Source organism: Meleagris gallopavo, chromosome 6, assembly GCF_905368555.1.
Source record: "Meleagris gallopavo chromosome 6, MGAL_WU_HG_1.1, whole genome shotgun sequence".
Lineage (NCBI taxonomy): Eukaryota > Metazoa > Chordata > Aves > Galliformes > Phasianidae > Meleagris > Meleagris gallopavo.
In genome coordinates this window covers 38563892-38576365 of record NC_139409.1, presented here as the reverse complement: position 1 = coordinate 38576365, position 12474 = coordinate 38563892, and the positions used below count along the sequence as shown (strand labels likewise).

At 36.9% G+C, this 12474-nt stretch overlaps 1 protein-coding gene across 12 annotated transcripts in view; it reads right to left on the bottom strand.

Annotated features, from left to right (window-relative positions):
* The window catches only part of RBMS3 (RNA binding motif single stranded interacting protein 3), a 700434-nt gene that overhangs the window by 467278 nt on the left and 220682 nt on the right, over positions 1 to 12474 (bottom strand). The gene's annotated exons all lie outside the window — the stretch shown is intronic.

Below are 12474 nucleotides of genomic sequence, written 5' to 3'. Positions count from 1 at the left end.
TGATTATCTGCCTCAGGTATGCAGGGATCTCCAGCAAGATATCTTTGCCTCCACTGCCAACCCTTACATGAGGTCTAGGAAGGGGTGGATCCTGGCTCCACCTCTTCGAGTCACTCAGGTGGGCTCCCCTGGGTTGGCTCTGCCTTCCCACCAGGTCCTCAATCATGGTGAAAACCATGACTTAGCTTTTCCACCAGACACACATACCAAAGTCTACCTGATTTTGCAACACACTTCTAAGAAGAAGAGTAATGAGAAAAAATATTGTGCAGTCATTTGGAGATTGACGAAAAAGTGGTTCTCACGATGCTTTGTTTGAAAGAGTCTAGGCACAATGCAAAGCACTTCCTAGAAACCCATGGAGGTTAACTCTGCTGGAGCAACAGCTGCTGCAGACAAGAGGAGGAGCAACCTCAAACATGAGGGCACTTTTCTTTATGGAGAAAAATTAAACCAACCAGAATTTCTCTCGTTGCTGCAATAAGCAGGAAAGAATATTGTATGTCAGTGAGAATTACAGGGAGGCAATCAGGTTTATTTATTATGTAGCGTCTTTACATAGCACCAGATAACATTATTCACAGGGTTGGCAGCCTTCAGGACAGAAACACGGGAACTTTAAAACAGTGTAATACCTTGCTGCTTTTAGTATGAAAATTATCATACTGGGACGGTGATGACAACCACCTCAAACATTTAGGAGGGTTTGAAATGCATCCATTCTCCGTCTAAACGCATTATCAAGTAGCTATTACACTGCATGCTTCCTGCAAGGTAATGTTGGGGAAGGAAAGAAACAAAACAAAACAAAAAACAAACAAACAAACAAAAAAAAAGCAATGCTCTATAATAACTCGGGGGGGGGACAACAACAAAAAAAAACCATTTCCAAATATGCAGGTTTTCATATTTAATCTTACTTTTATCAGTATACCATGAAGAACTTACATCCTCCACAATCAAACTATGGAAAAGCATTCTAGTTTTATAGAAAAATTGCAGAGGCTGCATGTTGAAGGGTAAGTCAGCTACTTCGCTATTAAGGCTTGAGAAGAAGAACAGCCTTAGGCAAAATTTTCCAGGGGCAGTTTTGAAGAAGCAGTTTGTCAAACTGAGTGGAGAAGGGTGTTTAATTCTCCTAGCTAACATGATAGTGATGAGGAAGAAATACAGAGCCAATGCTTAATGGTTCAAATGGAGATGTTGGCAAAGAGCTGTTTTGGAAAGAGACAGATCTACAGTGTTTTTTTAATTCAATTTTAGTATACGTTGAAGTGAAAACTCAAAGTGCAAGAGAATGATAATGTACCAAATTCTCCTGTTTTTTTCATGCTGGCCTTTTTGCAGGATGCTGTATTCTTCCAGTCTAAGGGCAGTCATCAAACTTACCGTAAAAGAAATTAAAGTCTGGTAAATAAAAGAGACAGGGGATGGAAGGTTGAAGGAGACAACCATTGCTTCTCTCACATGGCTCAGAAGAACAATCTGCAATATGTTTCCAACATGACAAACATTCTTGAGTATATGAGTGTGTTAATCAGTGGTTAGGATGAGTCTAAATGTATAACAAGATTTCAAGAAGGTGAAGTTCTTTCAAGAACTCCTGTTATCCAAAGAGGGGAGTTAATAAACATTAGCACAAAATAGAGCTATGATTGCAAAATCCTAAAATGACAGGGAAAGGAAAATAACACTGACTTGGAATCACTACAGACCTAGCCACTGAACAATGCCAAAAAGAGCATGGATCCTGTTGAATGAAACTAGAAATGAATTCGAGCCGTGCAAATCCCAACTCAGTTTCACACATGCCATTATTTTTGCAATCCTATACAAATCAACACTCTTCTCTGACTGGACTGTACCCACTGTCCCTCTATTTTTTCACAGTGCAAACAGCAGAATAATCTACTTTATCCAGTGCACAGAATTACCAAGGAGAAAACATGCACTTCTTACCCATTCCTGTGCCTTTCCTGTTTGCGCTGAAGTTTTTGTCTTAGAGTAGCAAATGAATTTAACTTCCATCTTGCAACAATGTATGGTTGTATAATCTTTTAGTCTGCTCAGCTTTCCCAGTTGTATTTCATCTTCTCTGGGTAACATCTGTTCCTCAAAGACTACAGATTTCCCACTATCTTGGAACAATGCTGGGACATCTTCCTTTAGGAGAGCATTTTCCTGCCTTGCCTTGTGTAAATTAGCAGTGACATCTTCTGAGATTCTTGCAAAAGCTTTGGGGACAGTTTGCCTTTGTGAGGTGTCTGACTAAGGTGTCAACTGCATTTTCACACTGGACAGCCAACACATACTGCTTTGCTGGCATTTTCATTATACTGAACTAAATGAAAACCTAAGGACAGTGCAAAAGACAAAGCATAACAATACAGTGTTATTAAAATCAGTATCTGAATATTTTTATGATTATTTATTTCAGGAAATGAATAGGATACTTGAGTCTGGGTGGCTACTATTATTACTAGATGACAGATTTCCATGTCCTGAAAAAACACACAATCCTATTGCCCAATTTTGTCATGCATTTACATTTACCTACACCTGATATTTTTCATGTATTTCTTCACAAAGTAGCATATATTAGGTGGAAGCTCCTGAGACCAAAGTTTTTAAGGAAATAAATGTTGATTTGCTGATTTGGTTCTTCTTCCATTATGTTGAAATACCAATTAGAGAGCCCCAAAAGAGACCTACATTTTAATGTTTGGTATCCTGACACTTCTAGAAAATCAAGACATTGTGAGTTGTTTCTTCTTAAGATCCAAGGATCAAATTTGCTTATCAGTTTTGAAAATATGCATACATCCACCTATCTGTAAAATTCCTTTTACATCCCTAGTGCTATCCACATATTTAATTAATCTGAGATTGATTCAAGTCTACATTGATCTTCAGATGTTAGCTGTGCATTCATCTCCACTTCTCTTTTGCAGCGTATATTTCACTCATTGACAAGGTAATTGGAGCACTGGGTAGGTATAAAGCTACAACTACTATTGCATCCACAAGAAGTCCCTTTCTGATTGCATTTTAAGTTACTTTCCCCCAAGCCTCATTTGTCAATAAGTGGTGACTGCTGCACAGCAATGGAAGATGACCTGAATGATGTAGAAGAGGAATACATGAAATTACTAGGCATTTGTGAAGGCTGGTCAGAAAGGCTCTATAAGCAATAAGCACCTGAGTGAGTAAAGAGTGTGAGGGAAAAAAAAAAAAAAAAAAAAAAAAAAGGGCTCCATCAGACAATATATAGTTCATCTTTCAAATGGAAATGATTCTGTGTGCATCTTTCTGTAGGACAACAGTTGAAGATTTGTGGAACATAAGCAAAAAAAAAGATAAGACCTGGAAGTTAGATTTACTTTTTTATCCCTTAAGCTGTCACATAACAACAGCTGTCCTAAGGACTGCAGATAGGAAACAAAGCCTGGACATTCTGCAAAGATTTCAAGGTACTGCTGAAGACAAAATGTATCAGTAGCAGGTCAGCATCCCCTTCACTGCAGAAGTATTAGCTCAATTTCTTTTTTCACAGGAAGCCAGGCATCTCCAGGAGGTGATGCTTCAACAGGAAGATAATTTCATTTTACACTTAGGGTCAAATTCTAATATCAGTTATATTGATACAGAGCTACTCTATCAAAAGGAGAAGAGCTACTTCAGATTATTATATAAATGTGAAATTACTATTTTTACATTAATGCAAGGAGACTATGATTTTTATTTACCTGCACATGTACGTGACTTTTTAAAGAGGAAACTCAATCATATTCATATCCTAAAAGAGAAACTCAGATTTCCTGCATTATCCTCCATCCTTGAATCAGACACCTGTCTGACTTACCAACTCATGACTGTTGCTCTTCAAATCCTCTCCCTCCCAAGTCATTCTAATTCTAATTAATTGGATAAAATTAAGATCTCAGGGGCCCTCTCTGTATTGGTATCACTGTGATTTTGGGAATGCTCAGTGAGGTAAATCCTCATCTCCCTTTAAACAGACTAAAACTGTGCATTTCCAGAAACATGATCCATTTCAGAAGTTATTCAGAAGTTGTACTGAGCCAACTGAACACAGAGTACCATCTTTCTTCTTAATTAGCTAGTTAAGTAACCAGTTTATCTTACAAGAACTCATTTTGCATCCTCAACTACTCTCGTTGCTCTTGTCCCTAAGAAATTTAATACAGAATAGCTTCCTTACAAATGGTCATTTGAACTGACCACCAAGAGTAATGCGGTTTTCATCTTTCCTCATGAGGAAGAGGGTAATCAATTTCAGTTTAATATGAATTTCACCAAAACTATATTTCTTCAAAGTCAACATTCTTTCCACTCTCCAAACAATTTCTTTTAAAAATGATCCCAAGGATACCTAAGGATTGTACCAATGGTTTGAAGTTATTTAATAGCAGATGGCTACTGGGCAAAAAAAAAAAAAAAAAAAAAAAAAGCTATAGAAATTTGTTGCTATTTTCAGCTGATTATGAAGGTAAGCTTATATAAAAGTAATTTTAATTGTTGCTAAGTGCAAAAAAAAAAAAAAAAAAAAAAAAAAAAACACGTAAATTCAATCTGGGGCTCACCAGAAAAAAAAATTAAACAGTCTATAAATAGCATCTCAAAATAAAATGCACTAGCTACACTCTGTGCTAAAAATAAATGATCCTGATATTATCATAGTGAAATCATTTTTGAAATCTAAAGACTGACTGAAGGCCCAGCAAAGCTGGTTAAAAGGAGAGTACTGCTCACTGCTCAACAGTTACAACAAGAAAACTACAGTTTTACTTCTGGAAAAGGATAAAATAGATTCCAGTTCAGGCACCAGGTTTAAGGCCACTGACATTAAACGTTTCTCCATGGTAAGTATAAACAAACTGCTGAACTCATTGCTAGAAAATAGCACAAAGACTGAAAGCATAGAAAGGCTGAAAAATCTTATGTCTGAGAGCAGCTGCAAAATACTGTGACTTATATGTTATCGGGATGAGGAAGTCATATACTGCCAAGGGCTGAAAACTGTGTTAGTGAAAAGATCACTACATGGTCCCAGCTATAATCAGTTCTTTACCCTTTGGGCTGGCTGGAGCCTGCCTGAGTGTTCCTGCATACCCGCAAACGTGGCCCACAACATCTCTCCACCACTCTCTGAGGCACTCGGATCAAGATGTTATGGTTGAATTGAAATTGTAATGACAATGATACATTTGTACAGATCTAAAAGGGAAAAGCACCAAAACCATAACTCAAGTACGGATTCTTCTTTAACCTGGACCTTTCCTGCTACTCCAGGATGTCTAGTATTAGGAACTGAGAATAGAGCTAATAATTTTGAGTTAACAGTAACAAGGAATCTGCCAGTGATCTGCTGTGAAGGAAAGATTACTACCAAAAGTCAAAACAAAATCTGGATTTAAATTTAAGGCCTCTTTTGCTAAGAGATGTTGCCCATACTGAGTAATATCATAATTAATATACACTTTGCGTATTATTTATTTCATATAAAATTTAATCTTGCATTTTGTTTAATTATTTTCCTTCAAGATTAAATTCCTTCAAATTCAATTTAAAAAGCTATTTTCTTCACACACCTACCAGTATCTGTCCACCTATCTGCTTGACTGAATACTGCACTACTCCAAAAAGAAATAGGAGAAATACAACACAGGCACCAGGAAATTTTTTGTTAGTGAGACCACGCTCTATGCATATTGTTAGTCTTCATGGTTTGACCAGGCAGTATAGGGGTTCTGGTGACATAATTAAAACTGAACATAACTGTGTTTTTTTTCACTCAGAGGGTGGTCATGCACTGGAACAGGTTGCCCAAGGAGCCTGTGGATGCCCATCCCTGGAGGCATTCAAGGCCAGGCTGGATGTGGCTCTGGGCAGCCTGGTCTGGTGGTTGGCAACCCTGCATGTAGGAGGGGGTTGCAACTGGATGATCATTGTGGTTCTTTTCAACCCAGGCCATCCTGTGATTCTGTGATTGATTCTATGATAACTTCTTGTCCTAAAAAACAATGATTGTCCATATTTTGGGTTTTTTTCAGGAAAACATCATGGTAATAACCAATGGAAATTACATATACAGGCCATTTCAATTTTTAAAGTTACTTTAAAAAATAAATTGTCGCATTCTATTATCTTCAAAATACACTTGTTAGAGAGGCTAGTCATACACCCAGGAGTTATTGATAACTAATTAAGTACTTCAATGTAAAAAGAAACAGAAACATTTTCACTTCAGATGTTTGTTTGGATGAAAGGTATGAAGTCAGTTGACAGCAGCTGGAGTGTATTCACAGAGGACACTTGAGTTCCTTTTCCATCTTAGCTGTGCAGTTCCTAACCCTTCAGCACATAGGCAGCTTGGCTTCAGTTTCTGTACAACTAATGGGATATTATAGCCATTAGTGCTTGGGGCAGTGCCTCTTATACTTCAAACACTACATAAAGGAAAACGTAGCATCTTAATACTGGCACCATTTCACTTCCACGAGAATCTGCAGCAAACAGTCTTTCTAAGGAGACTGTCATCCACATCAAACTTTATGTATTCTTCCTCATTTTATGCAAGTAATCTCAGTCCCCATTAACCACATATGAAATTGACAAAAATATGTATTTTCCCTCAAGTCATCCCTCACAAAAAAACTGCCTAGGGGAGGACTTCTCCATAGAAGTCTGCAAGAACAACTGTTTTTCAGTTTACATCTTTCTTTAGCATTTCTGTTTTGCCTCATCACCAAATTCTCAAGGCTGTTCCCTTCATATGCTTCTTTAGATTTGAAACTACTACTGGTGACTGGATTGTGTAGCTCACAGCTTATGACTTATTTACAGCAAACAGAGCTCAAAAAGAAAATGTTTCTCCTTCGGTACCCTAAAATTAATACTGATAGATGGTTATGGCTCATTACAAGTAGTTAAAGAAAAACAGAGACACATAAAACCCCTACAATGTTCCCAAGTATAGCATCTCCAATTTATATGACTGATGGCAGGACATCCACAGATGCAGGGAAAGGTGGCTTTTCATCTGGAATGGACTGTCATATTAATGGAGAGCTGAAACTTGCCATTTAAATATATAGCTGTTTTCTACATCATTTGAAACATTAAAGATTACATTTTTCTTTATGAAGAAAAACAAAATCACTTGGGAAATTAGTTTTACTTCTCACCTTCTTTGTGTTAAAAGCAAAATGTAAAAATCTGAAATGAAAAACAGGAATAATTGACAGCCTATTTCCCCAGTGAAGTGCTATTATGGGAACATATAAAACTGGACAAGTATTTTTAATTCATCCTATAAAAAGAAAGCCAAAAACTTTTTTTATGGTTTTATGCAGGTATCAAATAAAAATCTTTCTGTCCTACAGACTACAGACTTGAAAAGCTACTCTGAAATATTCTGTTAAGATCTCACTTACCATCAGTGTTGAATTGAAATGAGATTCAAGCGTACTGAGCTATCACTTTGCAACATATTACTTACCTGGGATTATTTTAATTTCCATCCAGCACTACTAAAAATTCAGCTCTTCTTTGCCAGATCTTTGTGTACATAATGAATTTTATGATTTCTTACAGGCACAACGTGTTGCTTTGAATTTGACTTTCAGGTAGCTTTCCCAAGTAATTTTTCAGAAAATGAACTAAGCCCAAATACAACAGCTTGCTTTATGATATCTGTCATCTTATTTTATTACAAGAGAGGATGATTGTTTTTTTGTTTTGTTAAGATTAATGTATTGGGGAGGTCTTTGCAGAACATACGCTTTAGAAGCATGAACCCTCATGTCATCTCTAATATGTTCAACAGCATACTTCTAGGGAATTAAACAAAACAAAACAAACCAATAAATTAAAAAAATAACAACAACAAAAACCACCACCAACAACAAAAAAACAACCTAAAACCTAAGCAATTGTCTAACTCACAGATCCAATTTGTGAAGCCTTCTTTGTCTTTTGTAAAAATACTTTACTTGACCAGATCAGATTTCATTTGACTTTGACTTTCAAAGTGAGAGACTAAAGAAGTTTTGAGGAAAAATCCCAAATGCTGGAAGGGAGATCCATGTGGGGAGCCCATCTCCTTTCCTACCACATGCAATCTGTGCCTACGCACAAAGTTTAAGGCTGTCTCAGGACTGTTATTCTCTTCAAAACCTCAGGATGGGTAATGGCAAGTATTACTGCATCACTGTGCTATGGGGGGAAATGTTAGAGAAGAAAATGAGTGAGTAATACCTTCTGGTACATTTAGCAAGGTGGCAAGCAATGAAAACATGAGTTTCAATCTCAGTAATGTTCCTCATTTAATTTCCCTCTACATAAGTTCTCCTAAGCTACAAGGGAATACTGAAATACTGAGGATAACTGCTGATACATGTGGAATGCTACAGAATCCTTTTATTAATGTAATTAATGGGAAGTCACTTTAATATCTTTTTGTAATCTAGGAAAATTATCGTTAATTTACAGTTTTATCGAGGAAAATATTACTAAGATAAAGAATATTTTTCTCCAGTTTTTACGGTTCAAATTGAACTAAAATGAAATCCTTTGTAGGACTTCATTTTATCAGACTTTTAGGGATTCATAAAAAAATTTAACGGTGTTAATGTCTACACTAATTAATCACAGGAAGGCTCATTATTTTTTCTCTTTTCATTCATTTGCTGTTACTACTGCATAGCACTCTTCCCTCTGATGCACAAAATGGAATGGAAGTAAAGCAACTAGCCAAAAGCAAGTTCATTTTTGGATGTACATGCCCATTTACAGGTGCTGGTCTTTGAATTTTTCACAGCTCGCTGAACACTTGATTTGGGTTGGCAGAACCAGTGGGTCATATGGCGACAATTCTAATTTTCTGCAGCATCTGAAATGTCCACTCATGGTATCATTGACAGCTAAAATTAGATATTTGGCAAAGCAGTCATAGGAACTAAGAGCTTGATTGAGTTGCCTAATTATGGCTTCCTCATGCCATTTGAGATGACCCAGAGTACCCCAGCAGCCTCAGAGGCCCAGTAGGAGCCACGCAAAACCTATGGGACACCTCTGGCCTTCCAGAGCAGGAGCTGCAGGGGCAAGGAAATATAACTACTTGTGCCACTTCATATGGCACAAGGCACTTTCATTTAGACTCATTTAGGAACTGAACTCTACACGGCTGCCACTGGGATATTGAAGAAATCAGTTCTCCTGTCTTAGCTTGCTTGATATTTTCTGTTCTTGCAGCTGGGTGTGGGGACTCAGCACTGCTCTGGGCCTATTCTGTGCAGGGAACGTGATGTATGAAAAAAATGTCAGAGCAAGCTTTAATTCTTGGGGGTAGGGTGAGGGGCTGGAGGACCATTTGTAGGGAACTGAAAGGAGAGCCTAAGTACTTTGCATTCATCTCATCACTGTTCACTCAGAGGAAAAAGTTTCTTAGGAACTGTGTGTGCAAGCTCCTATTGTATCATCCTTAGAGGTGTCAGAACTAGAATCCAGTCTTGCTTAATTTGTGAAATTTGACATGACTACAGACTTGGTTTTATAAGGTTTGTGTTTAGGAAGTTTTGATGGCATCTCTGAAGACTGTAATTCTTCATCCACCTCTCTTTCTTTACAAGATTGTGTAAGAGTGGAATAAAAAAAAAAAATACTTTATTCTTCTTTTCCACATTAAGCAGAAAATGGCTTTCTTGAGAGTGTGCATTTGCACTGGACTCAAGAAAACAGACCCCTGTGGAGCATGAAATGACACTGGGGAATATATTTTCCTTGACATGCTAGGTATTTTTCATCTGTCTGAGACAGCTCTCCACCACCTACCCCCTTCACTGCATATAAGATATGCAGCATCTTCTACCAGCACTCATCTTAACATTCTCTTTAACAAAGAAAATGAGCACCAACAGCATAAAGGAACAAATAATGCTTATTGTAATAAAAACAATATGGTCTCACAGAACCAAGCACTCCTTGGAAAAAGATATAAAAAAAAATACAGTGCTCATATAGTTTCCTGATGCCCCAAATTTCACATTTATTCATAAAGGTGTAAGATATTTCCCATAAACCTTCTGAAATTACATGAAATCTAATAGTTTGATGCCCAAGGCCAGACTAATAAACTTTCCCTGATTCAGTCTAACAATTCTACTGCCTGAATAAGCAATATCCAAACACTACCAGTATTTAAGACTCTATTGAATATCAAATCTCCTTCTCCCACAAAATAACTCTAATTGAGTCCAATATTTATTCTGTCTGATGCACATTTCAGTTCAGATCAGCAATTTGCTTTTTTCAAGTATGAATTGATGTACAAGTGAATGGTCTTATATTTTTATAATAGGAAAACTGCTTCCAAAATCCTGTTTTCTGCATTAACCTAATCTGTTCACCTACACAACAGATTGGTTAAAATGAATATTGGTGATATGACTGAAGTTATTCTGCCCACCATCATTATTAAAAATGCACCCAGACCAAGAGCTAGGAATTGCTTGCATAAAGTCTAATACGTAACAAGCGTTTAAAACTAGTGTGTAGTTAATGAGCAAGGGTATTCACTGAATATTTATCAATCAGAAATTGAGATTTAAATCTTGTTGGTGAGAAAGCATAATTTCAGATATTTCTGGAACTAAGGTAGGCTAAGAGTTACCTGTTGTTACTGATAGGCTTCCACAGGGTGAATATCATCAGCTGGCACAATCCCCAGAGGTTAAATTCCATCCTGGGTCATGTACACCAAATTCAGAAGGAATAAATCCCCAGGAAGCACAGTAACTAAGACACAGACCACAAGAATACTGCCAGAAGTGTTTTGTTAGAGTTGGTCCCATTTTAGCACCTAAATATTTACACATCCTGGTTTGAACTGATTTTCTTTTTAACTGTTAGCCACACTGTTATAAAAACAGCATCCAAGAAAACATCATCAGCTTGATTGAAAAGCACATCAATGCTTTTTCTCTCTTAATATTAAAATTCAAGGAAACTGCATTTAGTTAAATATTAGTAAATTAAAATGTAAAGAAAATAAATATATTGGTACTCTATATAATAAGTAACCAAAACCTAACGGTCCCAAATGGTTTAAAGTAATTCCAGATACGAGCAATAAGATTTAAAGAATTTTAAAATATAGGTTAGCTTATTAAACAGATTTTGAACAGATTTTAACGAATTACATTTGGAATAAAAAGATCATGTATTCATTTATTTATGCCTTATGTTTCAGTTTTGGTCTTAAATCTGTCATAATACTCTAAAGAAGAAAAATATCTTAAGATACTGATTGGAGAGTAGGAGATGAAGTTTGTGAACTGCTATCCATTGCTTACATTGTAAATGAAATGCACACTCTTCCTATTAAAACCCTGTGGAACTCTGATGCGACAGTCACTTCTGTAGCATCTGGTAATGTCAGCTAGAGTTTCTTGAAGGCTCAGATCTCTTGCTTTCTAGCACAGTAACAGAAACTCCAACATTCTTCTGAATCACTGCTCAGGGTTGAAACAATCCACAGAGGGAGGTAGATTTTTTGAGGGACTCAATACATATGAGAGAAATGGTGTGACTTCTGAATTACAAAGATACAGCTGAAGTCTCCTTGATTCGCCATGTGTGTTGTTTAAATGCAAACAAAGAATCTGACAATTACGATCTTCTGTTTCTCTGAGAAACTGGATACCTTTTCCTTACACTTGGAAAGAGATTTCCTGCCAGGATTCATGAATTTCTCTCTTTGACCCTGAGCAGGGTAAGAAACAAGTCTGAGATATATTGCAAAATCAAATGTTTAAAGTTTATATCAATATACACGTGGGACAAAGGTAATTTACTCAGTGAAGGAAGAACCCCCTGCTACATTTAATCATGCTCAAGTATATGGGAAAGTGCCCTTACTGCTGTTGTTTCACCCTGCCTTTTTAACCAAAGTGTTGAGAAGCACTTTTCTTCTCATGAAACACCTAAAACACAAAGCCTAATTAAACTACTAAAATGCCATTAAAGCCGGTGAGCAGACTTATCTCCAGCCACCACAGTTTGCAATTAGATTTTGGGAGAAAGTAGAGGAAATCAATGTTGTGTTCACCTCTTAATGAGAACATAAACACTTCACATTAAAAGATTATTTTCTTAAAATCCCCACAAGTAGGTGGGAGATTCCCTTCACTTGTGAAAGAACAAAACACAGGAAACAAAACTGTGGAAAACCAACAAAGAAGTCTTACCAAATGTAAGAAAATATTTTCCCTTCTACCATGATCTTGAGAAAAGCCAAAATAGAACAGAACAAAACAGCACATACTTGTGATAGAAGCAACATGTGCGAGTCAATAAGAGGGCAAATGCGCTGCTTTTTAGAACCTCAGGAACCAGTCTCATTTCAGTGTACCAATGCACTAGATAATACAGACAAATGTATGACGGAAGTTC